Source organism: Lytechinus pictus, chromosome 14 (genome assembly GCF_037042905.1).
Source record: "Lytechinus pictus isolate F3 Inbred chromosome 14, Lp3.0, whole genome shotgun sequence".
NCBI classification, from domain to species: Eukaryota; Metazoa; Echinodermata; class Echinoidea; order Temnopleuroida; family Toxopneustidae; genus Lytechinus; species Lytechinus pictus.
Window position 1 is genome coordinate 22,760,644 of NC_087258.1, and position 23,454 is coordinate 22,784,097.

Sequence of the window (23,454 nt, forward strand, 5' to 3'; positions counted from 1 at the left end):
TACAATCATTTGTAAAAATCACACTTACGATCAATCGCTAAACTTTATATAACAAGGTCCAGGGTCCCGTCTTACAAAGAGTTACGATTGATCCGATCAACCCCAATTATATGGAAATCCATCAATGTCATATTTTTTTCCACAGGAACTTTGCACATCGTCCTTTGGAAACAAAGAGAATCACACTGAATTTCAAAGAAAACAATTGATGTATGAATACACATCATATCTAGAAAATATTTTGAACCAATATGCATTTCAACTGTTGACAATGCACTGGCTTTCCATAGTTGTGATTGATCGGATCAATCATAACTCTTTGTAAGACGGGGGCCCTGATCTCTTTCTTTTCAACCTCCATATGAACTATACATAACATTTCCAAAGACTTCAAAGATTTCAAATCATAATGTAGATCATCTCAAGTATTTAAAGCTGATTCTTTGTAGTCCTCATTGTATGCTAAGCTTTTAGAGAACATCATTCCCACAATAAGGACACTACATTTCAGTGCGAAACAAATCACTTGAAATTACATTGCAGATGTACAATGTATATAGCATGAACTGGAAACGACAATCTCTAATTCACCTTTTAAAAATCTCTGGTTGATATTAATTGTACGCAAACAGTAATGCCAATTTACAATGAAAGAATTGTGCATCGATTACATGCCATTTGTCTCAACAAAAATTTTAAAAACTTAATATAAATTCACATACCTGTTATGTTAATCCCAGATGAGATGAAGTCAGGAAGTGCATGTGTGGGGAAAAAATAAAGGAAAGAGAAAAATATGGGTTTGTCATTAATTCATCTTCAATATTATTATTATGCTTTTTATTTTAAAGTTTCAGAGAGCAAATAAAATAGGGGCAAGAAACTATGCAATGAACAAATCACTTTTAGTTCCATTGTATTCAATATAAGCATTTCAAGTTTAATATACAATGACAAAATTACATTTGTACAACAAGACTCATATTGGGGCATAACATAATGACTGCATAAACATAATCTTAGAAAAATTACAATGAACATCATTTTCAAGAAATGAACCTAATCAAATACAAAATTCTTCTAATATTTCATTTAACATTTCATTTCATACCGCAGAATTGATATCAATGGCATCTGGGAATAGCTTAATAGCATGTGGGTGTGAAAGATAAATTTCATTGTGATATTATAAACATAGACAGGAAAGACGTGACAAATTTTCATCGCTTCTTCTTTATGCCATCTCATTGTTTCAAATGTCAGAGCGGCCCTTGGGGATCTCAGCGATACTGTCAGAGGGAAATGTCATACTGCGGACGATGGGTAGAGAAATTAAGTAGTAAATATGATACAAGTTGCATCTAACACACCCCAAGCACATTATGATCAACAATTTTGATTCATTCTGAAGACCTGTTCAGACAACTTTTTAATAAGTAAAAAAAAACTGAGAAAACAAAGCAACAAGAGATTCGGTTCAGAAAGGCATACATGAAGTCATGTACATTTTATATAAAGTAAAAGCTGGAATTGGTGGCATTTTGGAGGGGCATCCCCCACCCTAGGTGTAGCTATGCCTGTTTTTCATTTATAATTTCACTGGGTTTTTGGGGGTTTTTTTTAATTTATGATAGTAAGATGGAGGCATGTTGCTTCACTGGACTTCTTGCTTCATCACTGCTTATCAAAATGTGATGTGTTTTATATGTTTAAGCAGTAAAAGCAAGTCAATATCAAAATGACAAAATTTAGTGGAAATATTTGAGACCCTTTAAACTAGTTCATGGTAAAATGGAAATTACTACCTATTTCTTCAAATATACTACATAGCCATCATATTTCAAGCAGCCATGAACTACTTTCAGGGCCTACTCTATTCCATGTCATGACATTGGTCAGTCAAAATGATAAAATCCAACATTTCCTGGATACTATCCAACTAGAAAATGTTTTGACCTGGTCAAGCAAAACAGACCATTTATCAGATCAGTTTATAAATATGGAATCCAAAATAATACATTTAAGTTACAGGTATAACATATGAAAAGGTACTTAAAAGTTGCTTATTTGACAAAGTCATCACATTGTAGCCTTTTCCATGGCAGATAGATTGGGGGAATCCCCCCCCCCCTCATAAAAAAAGAGAAAAAAGTGTACATGTATAAAGTAAACAAATGAAAGAATGAATGAACAAACAATGGAATGAAAGAATCAATGATGAAACAAATGAATGAAGGAATGAATGGACGGACAAACGGACACTTAAAAATAAAAAAAACAAATAAAAGTAAATAAATGAACAAATGAATGAATGAACAAATAAATAAATGAATAATTAAATAAATCCATGACCAAGGAAAAGAGGGGAAACAAAAAAAAGGACCAAAGGAAAAAGGTAAAAGGTAAAATATCCTTTCTCAATTTTATGTCAAAATCTACCACAACTTATTTTCATCTAAAAGGTCAAAATGTTTGCTTGCTCGCTCGCTACTTTGTGGAAGTTTTTACCCCACAAGATTTGGCCCATTACGCCACGGGCCTTCAGGATAAGGTACACAATTTTTCATGAGCAATTTATGAAAGTTTTCCAACCTAGTTGTGTGAAAACTGCTGGACTCTCCTCCCACAGTACCCTGCAAGCATTCAAGCCAAGGGTTGCTATATTATTACGTCAATGGCCAACATGGCAACACTTGGATTAAAGATGTCTCCTGCCGAGATGACATCATCATCAAAGAATCAATCAATGCATGATATCAACCCTGAGAGAGAGATAGAGTTTGCATGACGACTGATGGTTGCTAGGGGACAAGATGACATCATCCAGGGTTACTAAGGTATGCTTGGATCACAGAGCATGCAGGATGTTCAGGAGAAAATACTTTGAAGGTGGTACATTTATAAAAAAAAACCTGTAGGCCTATGTTTCCATAGACCAATTTCTTTTTTTTTAATATAAATTACTTACAGGGGGTGGTACGCAGGCATGATTAAATCACAGTGGATTCAGAATTTTTCTATAAATATTTTTAGTAAGTTACTGACAGGGGGAGGGGCTTCTAGTAGTATGCCTAACAGTAAAAACATATAATTAATGCACCGACATTGCAATGCACCGGGCTTGGAGCATAACCCAATGACAGTGCTTTATGCTCTTTGGAAGCCCCCCCCCCCCATCCCCTCCCCTAAGGTAACCACAGACAGTGAGCATCTAAAGTTGCAAAGGATTAAAACCAACATTATTTGTGTTTACTACAATATGTTTATGGTTGGGAAATATGATGTAGGTCTCACGTCATTAGTTATCTCACCAAGTTCAATGGTTGCTACGGTGGATGACATCATCATGTCACTATGACTCATGAATCTTTCATAATATCATAAAAGTATAAGCAGGTGTTTTGATATTTCTCTGGACATAATGTGCATTGTGGTGGCATTGATTACATCAAATACTTATTTTAATGGTTGCTAGAGACGATGATTTATAACAGCATAATGAAAAAGTGTTGTGAAAAAAATACACTGTACATGATGTGTCTTATTACTTTGGTACAGGCATGCAACTATAAAGAAGAAGGTATTTCATTCTTTAATTAACTCAAATTATTCAACCAGTGAAAGAACTTGAGGTTGCCATTAATGCCTATTTGGTCTCTCCCGTCATAAATCACTTGTCCTCTATTAAAGTAAAGATAATGTCCAGTTCAATAATAAAATTTAATTTTCAGTTTAGGTTTAGGTTTCACAGAACTGTATTTTTATGCCTATATCCTCTACTTGATCCACTTGCTTAACATTATTTCAAATGGACTAGTGATTGATGAAAAAAAAAGTGATTTGGAATATCAACTTTAAACACACTGGCCCGTATTCTGAAGTCGGGTTTAAGTTAAACTCAGGTTTAAAGTTGTGGTTTAAGTATGGGAAGCCAAAAGTATCAAATTTGTTATTAAAGTTGTATGTTTCTTATGTTTACTGTGCTCTCTCTTGATTCATCGATGGTGAAGCCAATAATCTTTTTATACTTCCTAGACAATTATTAATGATTTGAGAGCCAAATGAGCTGAAATATGATATCTCTACTGTTAGTGATTTATGTAACAATTGGCTCGCCATACTTAAACCACAACTTTAAACCTGAGTTTAAGTTAAACCCGACTTCAGAATACGGGCCACTATCTACATGTACATGTACATCCACACAAAATGACCAAATAAAGAAATCAAGTGGAAATCTAAATCTCACAAAATGAACAGTTTTGGACTTTGATATCAAATCAAACCTTTCCGAAGCTGACTCAATTCTGCTGCGACCTTTTCACACGGATATAAGGAGGAACCTTTGACACAGGAAGCCTATACATTTCCTCTCGATGCTCCTTTTTGACACTAGCCCTTCCGAATCTACTGACAATGATGGTCTTTCCTCTTTAGTCTTTACCATTTCATCATTAAAATGAAGACCTTGGTTGTATAAGGTAATGTATCCAGCTTAATTAATTTGCTTTAAAGGTAAATTCCAGTTCTGGTAACGATCTCAAAATGACTTTTTACAGAATCTAATATAATGACCACCCAAGTGTCTGTTTGTATGAATAAAAAATATGTGTCAAAGGATTCTGGAAGAAATTGTGTAATTGCTGAGAAATAAGCAAAATAAGCGCGGATTCGGTCACTTCCGTCAGGTCTTTATTCCAGCAATAATAATACACTGTCCCACGTGTGCCTATCTGTGTTGGCGATCTTCAGTGTGATCGTATTTCAGCTTGGATTTTATGATTTCACAAAGTTCAATTTATGTAACTGTACCAGATCTAGATCCACGATGATATAGTCATACTTAACCTTGGTTTTACAGACTTTCTCACAAAATCAGTGTTTTACTGCAACTACGTTAATTTAGCTTTAATAACATATTTTATGCACCTACAGAAAAATGATGTTAAAAAAGATGTCCTCATGACCTCATCCCAGGTTTTCATCAAAAAAGAATTTCATTGATTTCGACTGACTAATTTGCTCCAGCCAATCAGATGCAAAAATTTGCAGCAATTTTATATTCATTGACAAAACTTGTTTCTGAAAAGCTCCCTTATTCAAACAAGTGTTCTTGTTGTTTAATATTGGAGCTAAAATTACATTTTCATCAGAGAGATGATTTTCAGCGAACATGAGCCTCCATATACTTACTAATAAATTTTCTGTCCTTTAAATTTTTGTTTAAAATGGAAATTACACCCTCTGGAACCATCTCAACCGATCTCTTTTAAAACATCAGATTCTTCAGATAAGTGACCCCAATGTGGAAGGGAATCTACCCATGATGGTTACCTGAACACACTCAAAAGAACCGTAGATGGCGCTATTGTTTCACCGCTTCAGTCAGTCCCAGCCACTGGGAATGGTGCTGGATTGCCCCGAGCCGAGGTGAATGACGTCCTTTCAAGGGGCCTCAAATCAAATTTCCTTTCAGGAAAAGATGATGAACGTGAGGGGGGCCCCCATTTCCAGATGAAATCCAAACATAAAATCAAATGTCTAAACAGACCACTTGATGATTATTCATACCCATTCCTCTACCCTGCCCTATTCACACTAAAATGTGTTGATGTTCTAGTAAAATGAATAAAGATAAGTTCAAGTTGCAGTGGCGATTTCAAAATAAATTTGTACAGAATCCAATTAGAAATGACCAACCAAGGTAGAAGTATAAAATGTGTGCCAAATAGCTCTGGAAGAATATTGCTGAGAAATGAGCAAAATAAGCATGGCAATGTACATGTACAATGCATATCAGCTGGTACATGTATATCTACAGAGTCATCTGATCATCTTTTTATGAAAGTAATTTTTAGCAACACTGGCAAATTGTCATTATCAACAGTTACCACAGTAATAGTCAGACCCCTGTGTTACTCAGCCAATCAAAACCAATTAAAAATTGTCAGATCTGAAAACTTTCATTGTTTTTTTTTTCTGGGGGGGGGGGGGTTGAGAATGTATTAAATCAAACGATAAAAGTTCCAGAGATTTTTTCCTGATGGGTGGGTGTGACTACATGTACATCTCCTTGGAGTCAATTCACCTGACTCCTGGGAAGCTTGAGGAAATGTTACTTTCGCAAAAACAAAACACACGTTGTAAATGATCTTCAAGCACTCTCCACTCCAAACATGAATCTATGAATATTATAAACCTGTATGAAGTCATGCTACATGTAAAATTATAGCAAATGGTGGACTCAGGGAATAATTTTCCTGGTATCGCATCGCAATTTGCTCCACATTTTTGAAAGACTGCTATGCATATTAAAGTCTTTTGTATAGCATATTTTTACATAGGACTGTAAATAGTTGAGAGCTTTTCTCTTAAGACCAAAAATACTATTCAAATTTGTAAAGCAAAATTATTCCCTGGAGGTACTGTGTATTTTCACAAGGGGGGGGGAATATTAATGTTGTGATTTTATTTTCCATTTTTTTTAATAAAAAGATGTAATAACTTTTACATTTCATCACAGAAGTATATCAGTATATTCTAATTGTTTAAAGAATGAGATACAAAAGGACTAGGGTTGGCAATGACTCTGAAATCAAATAAAATTTCAGGTTAATATACATTGTTTAAAAATTAAATATCAAAAAGTATTACTGTTACCACTGTACAAGTTTGTATACGTGTATATAACATCTGCCACTCCCTACATTATAACCAAAAACCACAATAAAACTCTGATCATTCAATTATCATGTTTTCGACTCCTTTGAGCATGTTTCCCACAAAAATTGTGTTCCTTTCTTGCAAAATACAGTACTATATATATTGTCATGTCTTTTCACACCCGCGGACAAATCTTCTTGACACAGTTCCCAGACACCTGAAGACCTTTGAAATCAGTTGGAAACTTGTTTTTCTCCCAGGAATTCGTTATCTCTTGAAATGCGACAAAAGGTGATATGGTGTCATACTTGACACACCTCAACAATGGGGTATGAACAGCATGTGGGATGGATCAGGAAAAAAAAATTGTCATTATTCGGTTCGTCTTCCCTGGGAATGGTTTGTTAAAGGACAAGTCCACCCTAACAAAAAGTTGATTTGAAAAAAAGGAGAAAAATCCAACAAGCAAAAACGCTGAAAATTTCATCAAAATCGGATGTAAAATAAGAAAGTTATGACATTTTAAAGTTTCGCTTAATTTCACAAAACAGTTATATGCACATCCTGGTCAGTATGCAAATTGGCAGACTGATGACGTCACCCACTCACTATTTCTTTTGTATTTTATTATATGAAATATAAAATATTCTAATTTTCTCCTCCTTGTCAAGTGAAACAAAGTTTTATTTCTCCCTGAACATGTGGAATTACCATTATTTTAACAGTTAAGTTGGTCCTTATTGTCAAATTTGTAAAAATTGAAATATTGTATTATTCAAACAATAAAAATCAAAAGAAATATTGAGTGATGGACATCATCGACTTTCTCATTTGCATATCGCTGAGTTGTACATTTAACTGTTTTGTGAAAAATAAGCGAAACTTAAAAATGTCATAACTTTCTTATTTTACATCCGATTTCGATGAAATTTGCAAAGTTATGTTTGTTTGAGTTTTCTCTATCGATTCAAATCAACAATTTTCTGGGGTGGACTTGACCTTAAAAGATTAGAGTTACAGTATATGAAAATATGGCATGTACATATTGAAAGGTTTAGAAATTTTATTTTATGTTCCATCATGAAGAGGTGCAGATTATTTGTTAATATCAATACCAGACCTACATGTAGATGATGTATGTATAAATGTAACAAGCATCCCATACTCAAATTCCTCTTGCTGAAGAAAAAATTTGGGTTCAGAACTTCAAATACAATTCAAGAAAATCAGTCATTATGATATTAACCATTAAATTAGGAGAATTCATGGAATTTACAGGGCATTATTTGTGCATGAGCAATCGAAGCCATACATGTATGAATGCCAGTGAATGGAAAGGTTCTTAGTTCAAGCCTCTGGTCACGTGTTTGGATGGTGATGTTACAGGTAGAACCAAGACATACGAATAATCCTATTTAGCTGATACTACATGTAGTACACGATTGTGTATAAAAGCTCAATAACACATTACATGACAAGTGCGGGAGCCGCTCGCATGTATCGTCAAACTCTAAATATTCATAGCTCTGTTATTCTTTGGTATATTTTTGTCAACATTTATTAATGATATGCTTCTCTAATTATCTGCTTTAAAACCAACACAATGTCAGGGGGAACATCCCCAATACCAGATGACTCTGAACTGACTTTGGACCAACTGCACGGCACTGACAGGCCCTAGGCATTCATTTTGCATACAATAGAGTGAGCCCTTTGATAATACTTCCATCGTGGATCCTATAGCCCGAACAAAAATAATTTAGAGTATTTATTCCTTCTTTCTGAAGAGGAAGAAAGGGTAATCTGGTGCCTGTATGCAGAAGAGTACAGCGACTCCATCGTCAGGTAGCAATTAGGCTTACGAGAAGCCCAAATCTTATTCCCACACGAGCTTGTGGTATACAATCCAAGATTGCAATGGCTTTTGTCACATTTCTGTCTGCAAGCTTGAAGGTAATCTCAAGTTCTTGAAAACATCATCAACATAAACTCTTGGAGATTGGAACAATGCCTACCCGACAGGCTCAGATAGATGATTGTAATGACAAAATGACGGCAAACAGCAAACAAGAGAAAAAGCAAATTTGAGTGAGAAAAAAATAAATAATAATAATAATAATAATAGGCATTGGTACAGCGCCATCTATCTAGAAACAATCTATTCCGAGGTGGCGGAGGCGCATTGTTATCATTATTATTACCAAGGCTTTTATAGCTCAAGCTGCCTTTCCGCACTCGTGCATTCAAGGAAGTACCCATTCACCTCACCTGGGTCGAGTGCGGCACATAAGGATAAATTTCTTGCTGAAGGAAAACACGCCATGGCTAGAATTCAAACCTACGACCCTCTGTTTGAAAGGCGAGAGTCAGACCCACTAGACCATGACGTACCCACGAATCAGATGCAAAAGCCAAAGAGGGCGTTGCAAGAAACTAAGAAACTAAAAGAAACTAAAATCGTTTTGTTTTAAAGTTGAGTTACTGTGGGGATAGTCTCTATGAAATCAAAGTTCAATAAAAAAAAATGTCCTAGTTTAACTAATCTATGAAGTAAAAACTGTTAGGGCCAAAGCTTCTACCATGCAGTTTAACATGTTTCATCATGTAAAAAAAAACTTGCCAATTTTCAGAGGGGCAAAACTGCGTTGGCACATGAAATGTTCAAATGCCCCACAGCAGCCAAAAAATATAGAAATTCTTAAATTCTCAGGAGCTACTTTTCACAACTGACAAGTGTACTGCCTAAATCTGCAACACTGGATATTAAAGCTTTGACATTGCATATATTGTTTCCTTGCCCCAAAAGGTGAAGAAAAGTTGCACTTTCAAATTCTGGCACAGGTATGAATACAATACATTATTGTGAATATTTCTTCAAATTTTTGTCATCCCCCCTCCCCCCCCCCAAAAAAAAAGTTATATGTGACGTATTCATTCGCATCCTAAGAGTGCAGTTCTGTCAGGGAAAAAAAATTACACGGGGACTTGGGGCGATTTTGCCCCCAAAATGCTCAAGAGAGCCCAGGAAAAGCCCCATTCATTGCAATGTTAAAACTTATCCAATGATGTAGATTTAGTCATGAAAAAAAATGTTTGCCTGATTCATAGAAAATGAATAAATCTGTAGAGTCGCAGGTCTATTCATTTTTTTTCATTTCCATAACTGTCATCCCATTACTTTTCAGCCTCCAGCCTGGACTGACAGGACATGAATAGGATGACACAGCCATCATCTGATGGGCCATTTGTGACTCAGCGAGGGTCCTACGGAAGGATGAAGAAAGGCAATTACATCAAAATTCAATTGCTCACCGGCTTCCTTATATATTGCTCTAGGACATGGATATGAACATATATTGTGTCACAGTATATGGGGCACTCTGCGTCCATGATATTACATGCAGTACATATACATCTACCTCACGTCATGATCAATGGGCCATTTGACATTTTACTCAGTGATCGTGTTTCTTGGCTTTTTCCATCCAAACTAACAACTTTTTACCCCCCCCCCCTTAATTCTAATTTAGCCAAAGGCAAAAATGGTTCTACACGTACACTGTAGGCTTTATCTATCAAATTAGCTATCTGTATCTGTATCTGTCCGTTGACGTACAATCACCAGCATCTGGTTGTCGCGTACGTTTGGGTTTAGGGGTCAAGCGCTAAACACAGTTAATTTTGGTAGTGTGCTTTTGAGACGAGGGTGTTTATGTCCAAACTTTCAAGTTTGAGTTTGAGTTTGAATACTCCTACGTCATTAGAATTTCTGACATCCTCACCAAGAAGGTTCCATTCTGGGATGGTCTTGGGATACAGGGAGTGTCGGTAGCAGTCTTTATTTGATCTTATAACGTTGTATTTGAGAGTTCCCTTTTGTCTGGTTCGATATCTACAACTGGTTGGGTTATGAGATTAGCTTTTGAGATTAAACATGATTAGTTTAGCTCTTAAATTCAGCACCAATATGAAAAGCCCCTGCCCCCTTTTACTTTGAAAATAATGGATCTCGATTATTAGCTCCCCCTCCATGCTCCATCATTGGAATAATTCATTTTCTTGGCTTTATTATCCCAAGCTCAAAGGGATACATCATGCACTTAAGAGCTAAATTATACCCCCCCCCCCCCGTATTAGAGTATCCAGCAAAGCACACAAGCCCTCGTGAACATGAACAATGATTATAAAGTATGTATTGCACCCAGATATATTTGTCAAACTGTTGTTATATATGTACAGGAAAAGACCTGTGCATTTGAGAGGATGTACCTTGACATACGGCTGTTTAAAAATGAGTCAATCTGGAAATAAAAAGTTCATGTGAAGTTGTAAGCCACTCGTCCTACATATATGCAATTTATCACAAATATTCGGGCCTACATAATGTATGCATGCAGGGTCAAACTGTAGGCTATAGATTCGTAGGAGTGGGCATGACTCCCCCCCCCCCCCCCGCCCCTTTCAAAATACTATTATATTAAAACTTGTCAAATTTTCAATGTGGCAAAGTTTCTGTCAACCCACTCTACATGTACCCAACAGATGACTGATTTTGTCGCTGAAAGCAAATTTTTGTACAAAGCACCCCACCCCCCAAAAAAAATAATAATAATAAATTTAAAATAAAAGGGGGATGCACATGCTTGACAGGTTATAATCATGATGAAGTTAGGATACATGCAGGTTGGTGTTTCATAAAGCTGTTCGTAAGATAGGAACGACTGGTGATCCTTTCTTTTGGTTTATGGTATACACCATAGGCGATGGTTTAGCGCGTAAGAAAGGATCACCAGTCATTCCTAAAGTCGCTCTTAACTTACAAACAGCTTTATGAAACGGCCCCCAGGAGCTACAGTACATGTACATGTATTATAAATCTAATTGACCAGCAGATGAAATATCATTAGACCAGGGAACTGTTACGACCATGATTACAACAAGGTCCACGATTAGACTGTCTGTCCAATACACCAACTTTAATAGTGTCAATTGTAGACAGTCAATACCATATAAAACACTCTGCTGGCCAGAGCTAGCTGTTGATAAAATTACAAGCTCAATAATACCCTTATCAAAACTGCACACATTTCTAATCCATCAAAATTAAATTGCATTGAATTGGTCTTAATGGGGGTCATTCCACTTCTTTCATCATATATGTATAGTGAGGTTCACACGGCAGTCTACATGGAGTTAAGTTGAAGGTCATGGTTTTGATTCTCCAAAGTTATCCAGGTCGCTTTCACACGAGTTGAATGGCAAAGCTGTCTTGACCATTCTGGACTGTTATACCATGATAGTAGGTCCATGGTTGTGAAGTAAAAGAGCGATTCTCGTTGTACCAGTAATTATGGTCAACTACAATCTCACACCACTCTATTATAGCATGAATCTAGGCCTGCATGTAGAATGCCATGGTCATGACTATCATCTTGACCAGTCATAGTCTATCCATGGACCTACTAGCTAGTAGGTCCATGGTCTATCGACTACATAAATGTGAACACACCCAGCCCCTAGTCTGCAGGCACAAACCTTGATTGAAATTTAGATCAACAAGTGGGTCTTCACACAAGACTAGCACAAATACAACTTGCTGTATGAGAGGGGCCTTCTGTACACAAATCATCACAACAGACCTTAGTCTGCATATTCAGACCACTTAAACTCAAGTGATGTGTTTGAACAGCAGTCTTCCTAGTCCCTATCTCAGCGTTTTCATTAATACATGGATCTTGAATTATGGAAAGCCGTTGATGCCATAATTTGCCTTATGCAACTAAGGCAGACCAACGCAATCCTCTGCTACCATCTCCTCCATACATGTACATACTACTTTGACCTTAAAGTTAATACATGTGTTAACCATATGAGTTAATGTATATCAAGGTAATTTCCAGGTAAACATGAGAAAAACTTCTTTATTACACAATCACTCAATTTTATTCCGTGTACACTCCAATCAGATAAACCTTTTCAGTGATTCCAGGTACCCGGTTATTAAAGGTTTTAATGATTAGGCCCAATGGTTCTATTGAATCATTCCTCTGGTCAAACTGAAGCACATTTCAGCTGATCAGCTCAGAATAGACCAGTTCGTAGTTACTTCTGGGACAATTTTGGTCAAATGACCTTTCATTTCTTTCATTAAGATTTCAAAGCAAGATATTACGTATGCATGCCTTACATAGCGGGATGAAGAAATTGAATAGACCAGGTGACTAGAATAGCACATCAATGAACACTCTATGAAGTTATTTGTTGCATTTCTACTTTGAATGCATACTAGAGGATGTTGTACAATGTACTTGGCAAACTGTGAAATATACCAGTCATTCGTGGACGCATTTTTTTGTGGATGTGAATGAAAAACACAATTCAAAAGAATATATGAATAATCAAGACATCGAATTTGGTGCTTATCTCATTAAATTTTAGACCACCATGTCACTTTAGTACAAATGACCTTCCTCTGATCATGCGCAGAATCTTCTGATCATGCGCAGAGTGGAACTACGAACTGGCTTATTGGGCTGAGAGTGACCACTTCATTCCTGTGAAGACCCAACTATTGACTCAATGATCTCATCATCTACACCGTATGAAAAGCTATCAATGCTACAATTTGCCTTCTTAGATGACAGGCACAGTTCAAAGGCAAAGACATCCCGACTAACTGACACCGACGACTTCACCACACTACACGATCAGCTGATACAGATCCGTGTGAACACGACCACTTAAAATCCCAAAGCTCCATGTGTCAACCGTATGATTGTACATCAAGGTTATTTCCAGGTACCCAATTAAAATGGGTTTTAATGATTAACAGTTCCATTAGGTGGTTTCAGACCGCCTCGAAGTTCGTCAGTTCCAGGTATTTTCTGATTGGGAAATTTACCAGGTCAGAAAATACCAGGTAATATTGGCAATGTGAAAGCAAATTACGCGTAATATCCCCGAAAGAAAATACCCACTAAATAGTAGGTACTTGGCAAAATTACGAGAACTTTCGCGGGGATATTTCCAAGGTCACAGGTATTTTGGCAATGTGAGAGCAATTTACGGGAACTTTTAGCCCAGTGTGTAGTTGGGCGCGGGCGCGGTGGGTGGCTGCTGAGCTAGTGGTTTTGAATCTCGCGCCTTGTCTGCTTATCAGACCATACTGCGCATGCTACTAACTTCAGGAATAATATCCCGAAGGGTATGTTTCGGGGCGGTGTGAATGCAGGAATAATTAAAGGGTATTTTTTTAGCCTAAAAATAGTTCTCGTAATTTAACAGGGATTCTTATGATCGAGGCAGTTTGAAACCACATATTGCCTCATTGGTCTGGTCAACAGAGAACCCCAATAATGAGTTGGGTAGGATAATGCTCAAGACTGTTATGCAACGGTCACGCAACAACACTGACTCCAGACCAACAATTGCTGAAAGATTCCAATGATATACCATCGCACGCAAAATATTTTTTTTCAGATCTACTGCTTTATAGATCTGTTATATTGGATAAGCTTTTAAATACATGGCAGCGATTAGGGATTTTCCCCTGGCTCTGTTTTTTTTTTCATTTTCCAGGGTTCTTTAGAGCATTTCAGGGCCAATATATGTAATTTTCCCCCAGTACCGTCGGTTGGTTTACAGTCGGTTCATTGGTGTAAATGAAGCATTGTACTGTATTGGCATGGACATTTCCTTTTTTTTCAATGATTCAACCATCCAAATAATACCTCCATGGTTCAACACATGAAACTATTAGTTGCAACAAAAGCCATACATTAGCACTGTTACAACATGAGTTTAGCTTCATCATTATTACATCAGGAAGTTTTTATAGAAGGTTGCACCTGAAGTCTACCAAGTGAACTCACAAAATACTCCATCCCCCTCCCCCACCAACCCACACTCTCTTTCTATCTCTCTACTTTTTAATATTAACTTCCAAGTTCATTTTGATGATAAACCATACCATGATAGCAGATCAAGATTATTTTTTTTCAAAAAGGGGAGCAAAATTAAGTTGGGAAAGCTCTGTCAATAGATGAATCAAACTTCTGAAAAGTAATTGGAACTTAGACATGGTGGTCATAATGAAGTACTTTCAATGGAGTATGCATTGCAATGGGTCATATGTTTTGTAAAGTTAAGTCAGTGCATAAATTATCTTTTGTTCTGTATACTTGAAGTCCCCAGTTAGAAATTACAACACCATTCTCATTATACTTTCTAAAACTAGTTTACTGGAAATCGGTTTCAGGAAACCAGTTTGGAAAATCGCTTTGCTAGCGTTCCCATTAGATCACCCGAAAGTGGTTTTCAAAAACAACTTCACGAAAGCGGTCTTGTTGGTATTGGAACACTCTCAGTGGGGTGACGTTTCGCGCGAAATTCGAAACCGCATCGTAGGCATTCCACATACAGTGTGTGGAGTAGCGCGCTCGAAATGTGAAAAAGATCGCTTCCCGAAGAACGGTCGTGTCTTCACTTACGCTAAAACCAGTTTAACAAGGCAAAGCAATCTTCAAAACTTCATCCCGAGGTGGTTTTCTGAACCGGTTTGGAAGATCGCTTCCAAGACCGCTTCGACCGTTCTCATTACACGTTAAACTAGTTTCCAATAAACTAGTTTTACAACGGTAGTGAGAACGGTGTCTATCATAAACAGCACCTGAATCACATTGGTCTGCAAGAGGAGATCAGGGCTATCTCAATACCCCTGGATCTGCCAATTGTATTAAACCTTCCCAATCTTCCATGATGCCAATTGATTTCCGATGATCTACAAGTAAACCGCAGAGTGCAGATGAGACTGAATAGTTACAGGAGCCTGCAAAGAGAGCTTGAATAGAATGTTTATCCTTGGTTCCAAGAAATGCAAAAATAGATGATCCTACTGATCTCCCTTCAGATCACAAGACAACACTACTCATCACCTCACCCTACTAACTCATGGTCTCCAAGACGGGTCCTTAATTCCCTCACTTTAAAAACAAGCAATTCGAAGCAACTACTGCAGGAAATGGGAATCTAAGGACTCTTTCCTGTCACCTAATGTGCAAATCTACCCCAAACAATAGGACAATCAATCGCAGACAATAGAATTAATAATGAGTGAATTGCCTCGTTTGGAATGTATCGGTTTCAATTGGCTGGAAGGTTGGCATGTGTCATGGTCTGAGAGACGGGAGATTGGGGTTAGGCATGGACTTTAGAGCGGCACCAACGTGAAGGTTGAAGATGACTTGGAGTCTTCCCCGGTCGGACGGACGAGACAGTCGCGTCATGGTCAAAGCCAAAGCAAGGGTCCATTCACACACAAGATATATCTACATTTGAGAAATAAAGTTTCTGAATAAAACAAGTCGAAATGTAAGCAGTCATGGTCACTTTCAAAGCAAGCTTCATTTTACACATAGCCGACATGTAGCCCCAATTGATATTTGAGAAATTAAAGTTTTAGAATATACGTACCCGTATTTTTTTTAAATCTCAACATACAGTGCATGTATAAACTGATTTTCTCTCCATCATATTGACCATAATTTATGACTATCATATTTGTGTTCCTTTTTTAGTTTTTCTTGAATTTTTTTTTAAAGAAACTTTTTGAAATAGGCATCTGCCTTTTGCGAATCCTTTCAAAATGTTTGGCATGTTGTTTTTCTTCATCACTAAAGTTCACTACACTGATTGGATAGTCTTTATCCACGTAATCTTCTTTTCTGTTACACAACAACAAACAGTTAACAATAGGGTCGTCTGCACCATCCCGAGTTTTCAAATTAGCGCGCTATTTCTGATCCGATAAATTATCCCGATCTGAACAATCACAAGATTATTTGCAATGGAACGCAATTATCGCGCTAGTTCGTAGGATTAATCTCGAGATTGCAATCCCAAGTCAACTTGGGATTATTTGCAAAATAGCGCGCTATTTTACGAATTATCGTGCTTATTCGTAGGTGCAGACGCACTCGGGATTATTTATTCCCGGCGTCAGACCATAATGCATCGATGCCTCGCTCGAGCAGGAATCGCTCTTCTTGCGATGGTGGAGACGGGTTTTCTTGAATCTCGAGATTAATCGCGAAGGGGGCCGATCGGGCTAAAATCTCGAGATTGAGCAAACTCGGGATGGTGCAGCACCGCCTGATGACAGGTACCTTCACATAGCCTTTTGTAGAAATAAAGAATAACTGATAAACCCGACTACATCTTGAGTTCTACAAACAATAATCTTTGACCATTGTTAAAATGATGATTTCAAAACTATATTTCATAGGACTGTGAACAACCCTCGGGAGCTTATTTAAAGTCTGAGTGGATTATTTTTCATCTCTTACAGGGCTGAGACACAAATAGATGCAAATCCTTGCATATCTCTGCCACATGACAAAGCACTATTCCACATACAGAAAAGCATACAATGCACACACTATAATTCTCTTTGTGTTTTATGATAAGAATTCACAAGTACATGTACACATGTAGGCCTACACTAATAAGTTTGAATACCCCTAGAATCAATAGAAATTTCTGAACTCAGAAGTTCAAAAATTATATTTTTGTTTTATGACACTTTCATCAAGTCTACTGGTGAATTGGGCACAATAATAATATTTTTTGCCAGCATTGGAGGTATGTACGTGTAAAAAGGTGCTATCTCGTATGCCTCAAACTTAAACACCCTTATGAATCTGAAAAAGTCTGAACAGATGTGGACTGAAGTCCTGAGGGAATCCAAAGAGCTCAGACGGATAATAAACAAAGCTTGTTCCGCTAATCCCCGACAGAAACTTCAAAACAAAAACAGGAAGGAATTGACTCAGATCCAGAGCTTTAAATCTAAATCCCATCAGGTCCTGCAAGTATAAAGAAGTTTACCTCTTCCGAAATAAGTCATTTCAAGAATGAAAACTAAATTAGAATGGAAAGGAATAATATCTGCATACGACAACTCCTTAATTCTAAACTTACAGTATGCGTATCCTTGCAAAAAGCTTTCTTTTTTTCAACCAAATAAGAAAATCTACATGTATTTGTGGAATATTCAAACTAAAATATTATTCACTCCAATGTATTTTCACATTAAATAACCATCTGTACATTTTTAAAAGTTTATCATAAAGAAAAAAAAACTGTAATTATAAAAATATTAAACACTCGTTTTTTCTTGATCTGTACTGACTGGGATATAAAAAATATAATAATTTTTCACAAAGAATTGATGGATGAAAAGGGACAATCACGTATGATTGGAATGTTAGGTGAGTCATTTCATCATTGAACCTCTACAAAATGTTCCAGCTTTACAACAGAAAGGCATTAAAGGACAAGTCCACCCCAACAAAAAGTTGATTCGAATAAAAAGAGAAAAATCCAACAAGCGTAACACTGAAAATTTCATCAAAATCGGATGTAAAATAAGAAAGTTATGACATTGCTTATTTTTCACAAAACAGTGATATGCACAACTCAGCGACATGCAAATGAGACAGTCGATGACATCCCTCACTCACTATTTCTTTTGTTTTTTATTGTTTGAATTATACAATATTTCATTTTTTACAGATTTGACAATGAGTACCAACTTGACTGAATCATATAGTACATGTATATTAAACAATGCTAATTGCACATGTTCAGGGAGGAATTAATCGTTGTTTCACACGACAACAGAGAAAATTGGAATAATTCATATTTCACATAATAAAATACAAAAGAAATAGTGAGTGAGTGATGTCATCAGTCTCCTCATTTGCATACCGACAAGGATGTGAATATAACTATTTTGTGAACATAAGCGAAACTTTAAAATGTCATAACTTTCTTATTTTACATCCGATTTTCATGAAATCTTCAGTGTTACGCTTGTTGGATTGTTCTCTTTTTATTTGAATCAACTTTTTGTTGCCCCAGGGTGGACTTGTCCTTTAAGTTTCATTTACATGTAAAATTCCCTAGCAGAAGAATCTCAATGTGATGTTTTCTTTTCCTTATTTTAATGAAAAACTAATTTTTACATTTAATTACTTTATAGCAATATTTCATGGTTAATTTATTCTAATACTTTAATAATAGACCTACCCAAACATTATAAGCGTTATGGTCAATTAATATAACAATCCAAGCAATATAACCACCAGATTTCCGCTATTTGATCAGATAGAATCATGTTTTGTTTACAACAAGAGAGGTAAATCCTCTCGAAATGAAATCCCAAGCGGAAATTTGAGATTTGGGATTTATCTCCATTCAAATCCACTCTGAATAGGCTGTCAACACACAAGGCAGTCATAAACATGCATGAAGAGTGGAAAAATCTGTCTTTGAGATATAGAATAGAACAATTTGCCAAAGCCCGGGGGGGAGGGGGCAGTCAAATGTATTGCTGTACACATGCGTGACCAAATTATTTCCAATCATCCCCAAACGAGTTTTTCTCTGAGTACAAAATAACCATCTAAATAAGTTTTTCGCAAGCTTTATTTACACATTTTGGTCCCTTAACAAGTTGTCGCCAGAATATGACCCCGGGGAAAAAGCTTGGCTATTGAATCTAGTCTTTAAAAAAATACCCTATATATACGTTTGACCCCGCGATTGACCATTTACCAGTCTTTCAAAACCACCCTTTTTTATTGAAAATCAGTGCTTTTGATACCCTTAACGAGTGCACACGCGGCCCGTGTCCAAAACTGAAAAACACCCCTTTAACCGTGTTTTTGGGGGTCACGCATGTGTACAGCAATATATTTGACTGCCCCCCCCCCCCCCCGGGCCAAAGCATGTATCCTGTAATGTACAGTGTAATACAGTTGGGTCTTCATTATCTTCACTACATGCTGGAATATTGATCAAAGCTTTAGCAGGGATTAGAAAAGAAAAACGTAATAAATCACTCACCCATGACTGTAAGGAACGGAAAAGATAAAAGCCAATTCTTCTTCGTCGCACTGAACTGTTGTTGATATCTAACAAAATTATTGTTGATGTCTTCAAACTTTTGTAATTGATGAAATTAGTCTCATTCACTTTTTAATTCCTCTGTGACAAGTATAGGCCTCTATATTTCTTCATATGTTTTGTAAATTCTGTCTATTTATCTTTAATACATGTGCAAATGTTTGTGTACTCCTGGAAAATGAAAATACAGGTCAACCTTTGCTGCAGTAATGTACATGTAAGTCAATAAATAAACTAAAATATAAACTTTAATTTCAAGAGAAAGTCTTTAAAATTGTCATTTTAATATTTAATGCATGCAGTCATACATGTAGGGCTCTGCTTCAGTTCATGTACGTTTTCACTGGAAAAAGCACATTTTGAACACGATTTACATGTAAGTGTCCAAGCATTGAAAATCTATCCATTTCTCAAAGACTAAAAATAATAAAAACACGTTTTTTGCCACATATGGCAGAGACTAGGACTTCCACTTTGATATTCTGCAAAAAATTCACAATTTGACCCCAAACTGACAATGATTCAAATGATCTTTAATAGACAACTTTGAAAGAAAAAATAAGTATAACAGAAGGTGTGAAGAAAAGAATAAGAAAGTTTTAATCAGAAATTGATTGACTTATTCTGTTTAGCAACGCTGACACATGCTGATTTATTGAAGAAATTCTTTCCCTGCATATTGAATAGGGTTCTCCAACCTGTAAATAATAAAAAAAGGGCCTCCAGGCTTTTCAGAAAACCAACCCAAAACAAGCTGGACTTACCAGGGTATGAAGGCTTATAAAATCAATAGCTAAAATCTATATTATATAAAGAGAGAGTGAAAGTGAAAGAAGAAAAACAAATTGTTTATCACTGAATTCAAAGAATATTTCTTGCACACAGTAAAAACGCTGTTTAATATGCAAATTACAATGCTAATATTATTTGAACATTAAAGTGGTTGTTAAATCACTTTAAATCTTAAGCAAGAAAGCTTTTTTTCGTACTTAAAGGTCAAGTCCACCCCAGAAATATGTCGATTGTAATCAATAGAGAAAAATCAAACAAGTATCATGCTGAAAACTTCATCAAAATCGGATGGATGTAAAATAAGAAAGTTATCTTCGATGAATTATTATAGCAAGGTCCATCAGTGACCGACTGATGCCAATGGTTGAATCAGATTTAATTTTTTAGTGCAATTTGAATCTGTTGAGATTTGAGAAATAACTACATGTAGACAAGTACTGTCTAATCTTTGGATTACTGGTAGGATGGGTAGCCTTTATATACAAACTTTAAAGTTAAAGGGATGGTCCGGGCTGAAAGTATTTATAGCTAAATAAATAGAGTAGAATTCTCTGAGGAAAATGCCAAAAAAATTTCATCAAAATCAGATAACAAAGAACAAAGTCATTGAATTTTAAACTTAGTTTAGCAATATTTTTTTGTGAAAACAGTCGTCATGAATATTCATTAGGTGGGCTGATGTCACATCCCCACTTGTTCTTTTGTATTTTACTATATGAAATTAGGTTTATTCAAATTTTTTCCTCCAAGAACTAGAAAAATTGGATTGACAACTGATTTAGTGCATTAAATATTTATTGCTGCAACTCATTTCATTATAAGGGAGACATATTATTCACACAAGTATGAAATAATGAAAAAATTATGGTTTTATGCAATAACGTACGAAAACGGAAAGTGGGGATGTGACATCATCAGCCCACCTAATGAATATTCATGACTGTTTTCACAAAATTTTTCTTAACTTTAAACTTCAGTAACTTTATTATTTGTTTAATATCCGATTTTGATGAAATTTTCGGCATTTTGCTCAGTGAATTCTACTCTATGTATTACGATATAAATATTTTCAGCCCGGACCATCCCTTTAATACATAGGCCTACATGTCGGAAGTTCTTGTGTGAACATCCCTTTAAAACACTTTGCATAATGGTAGTATTTAAATAGTGTGTCTCATCTGGGCTTATCCCTACACAGGGATGTGTCATTCACACCACACATAACTGTTGGGTGTGGGCAATGAGAACAGATGCTCTGCCAAGGTCAATAACCCCCGCTCTGCCTGCATGAATGTGCTCAAACACCTGTTCTGTATGGTGCATAACATAGAATTTATTCAACAGTGTTGCATATAAAACAAACTTGCTCTAATCAGGAAGTTGAGAGTAGACTCAGGGATATGTTGTGTAACCCTTTTTATTTAATTTTTTCCTGTACAGGTGTTGTTGTATAGAACTGTGACCTACATGTTATGTTATGTAAAACCTGGGAACCATAAACACAAAACTTAGAAATCATTGTCAACATTTTTTTACGATTGATTGGGTTGATTACAGTGTGTAAATAATCTTGAAAATCAAGCGTAAGATCAATAACTAACCTTTGCGTAATGGGGCCCTGGGGTATGGAGGGGAAAAATGTTCAAACAAGAATTAAAACCAGCTGGCAGCCGACAAAATGGGGAATAAAACTACGGGGGGACATTCCCCGGAGACATACACTGTAGCAGTCTCCTCCAGGGCAAACAACCATGCTAAATTTATTGAGAAATGAATATTAAAAATCAAACTACTGTACCTGTAGGTTGTTAAACATTTCAAACACTTGTTTAAACTGTTATTAAAACAACTATTGTAAGGTTCATCAAGCAAACAATGTTGAATAAAATAAAAAAAAATTAAAGTGTTTTTACTGTGCAGGGAACACTAGCAATTCCTTCGACATACGAGTACAAAGAAGCATGAAACTGCTTTTTTTTACAAAATATGTAAAAATTAAATGTAATACAACCATGGACCGTTTGATCACTGCTTTGTTCACAATTGTATGAACGAACAGAAAACTATTTTCCATCATAATAACAATAATAATAATACCAGTGTTTGTTTACTATTTTGCTTGGGTGCTCTATCAATATTTGATTACTACTAAACTGCCATAAAAGCACTTTTCATTAGTTCCCACACGTATCCTTGCAAATGAAATGACCTTGCAATAAGTATACAGAAATTACTTCATACATGTACATGTACATAATAACTCCCATAACTGATTCTCTCCAACGATTACTACCTCCTCTCATAAAAGATATATATATAAAGGCATTGCATAAATAATTTTTTGAATGATTTACAGGCACTTCGAAAATCAATTTAGCAAACGTTGAAATTGATCCAACAATAATAAACCCATTCAAGTACTTCAGTAGTACTACAGTAGAAATTCAGAGCAAGCTTGAGAGGGGAAAAAAGTATTCCAGAAAAAAATACATCATGGAAACTACTACTGTAATTCCAATTTAACATGTTTATATAAAATTGAAAACTTCAAATTTGGACAGTATGAAGAAGGAGGATTACTCTTCCAAAATAAGCAAATTTTCTAATTTATTCTTTTTAAAGATCAAATTTCTATTTTGGCAAGTTACACAGAACCTTCCCTGGCAACTTATTTGGTGATTTTGGGGTGACTGGTCACATTATACAACAGTGCTCCACACTAAATCTTATTTTTCTACTGGTCCAACCTGTTCATGTCGGACCAGTAATACCCAGTTTTTCCATTTTTTACTGGTCCAAACCTAAAATTTACTGGTCCCCCAAAATAAAGAAAAAATGTGAAAAAAGACTTCAGATCATTTTGCTGTCTTTTATTGGTTTTACCCCCCCCCCCGAAAAAAAAAACATAAACAAACAGTACACCCACACACAGAACACAATTCATGAGAGCCATTTCTCAATTTTAGAGAGTCATTTTTTTTAAAGACACCAGAGCCATTATCATAATTTACAAGAGGAGAAAATATCATTTGT